Raw genomic sequence first — 931 nt, 5'->3', positions numbered from 1 at the left:
CTAATTCTGAGGACATTGCATATACTAATTATATACATTAGCACTTGAGTCATATCCTAATCTCAAAAAAGATTACACTTACAGAGAAAAATAATGAAATACATAAATACACAACCAACCTTAGATTATTATAAAATAAAAAATATTTTATCTAATTTTTTCTTTAATTATGGTTAGTGAACTTGCTTTTAAAATTGCATGGAGGTGTGCTTGTTTCGGCAGCACATATACTAAAATTGGAACGATACAGAGAAGATTAGCATGGCCCCTGCACAAGGATGACACGCAAATTTGTGAAGCGTTCCATATTATTTTCCAATGAAGAAAAATAAATAAAAATAAAATTGCATGGAGAAACATCAATTTTTTTCTATTGCTAACTTGTCTTAAAACCATGACTTAATTAGGAAAAATGTTTTAAGGAATATGAATTTGCAATTCATTTAAAAGCATAAATCAGAGACATGTACACTTTACAACATAAAGATTAACAGTTGCTTTTCCACCATTATAAAATGAAAGTATGAAAGCAACCATGATAGTAATGAGGAAAAAATCAAACTACATACTAGCTATTTTGAGTGGGTTTTTTATTCTTTAAATTTAACCTTGATTGCAAACAATATTCATTAACAAAATTTGAAAACATATGGAGAGATAAAAATAATTTAAATAAGCTTACTAAAATAATATAGATGCATGGAAACAACACATTTATTAATGAATTAATTCTAGTTTGCTAGAAATTGTTCCTAAGTCTCTTGAATATAGCCTGAGAGTATACTACCTCACCAAGTCTTAGAAAGGAATGTTTGTCTTCTAAGTCCTTTAAAAAGAAATATTTTAATTAGAATTCATGTGACTAGAATATAATTAAATGTATAAAAGTATTGTTTACTAGTATCCAAATGTTAGAAATTAAAAAAAAATT

General features: G+C 26.5%; 1 non-coding gene across 1 annotated transcript; it reads left to right on the top strand.

The window, feature by feature from the left end:
* The first annotated feature begins 206 nt into the window (after window positions 1–206).
* Window positions 207–313, top strand: LOC126016878 (U6 spliceosomal RNA). The gene has a single exon (XR_007498563.1). It is a non-coding gene; the product is annotated as a U6 spliceosomal RNA (small nuclear RNA).
* Window positions 314–931: the final 618 nt, after the last annotated feature.

Source organism: Suncus etruscus, chromosome 8 (assembly GCF_024139225.1).
Source record: "Suncus etruscus isolate mSunEtr1 chromosome 8, mSunEtr1.pri.cur, whole genome shotgun sequence".
In the NCBI taxonomy this organism is placed as follows: domain Eukaryota; kingdom Metazoa; phylum Chordata; class Mammalia; order Eulipotyphla; family Soricidae; genus Suncus; species Suncus etruscus.
This window is presented reverse-complemented; position numbering and strand designations above follow the sequence as displayed.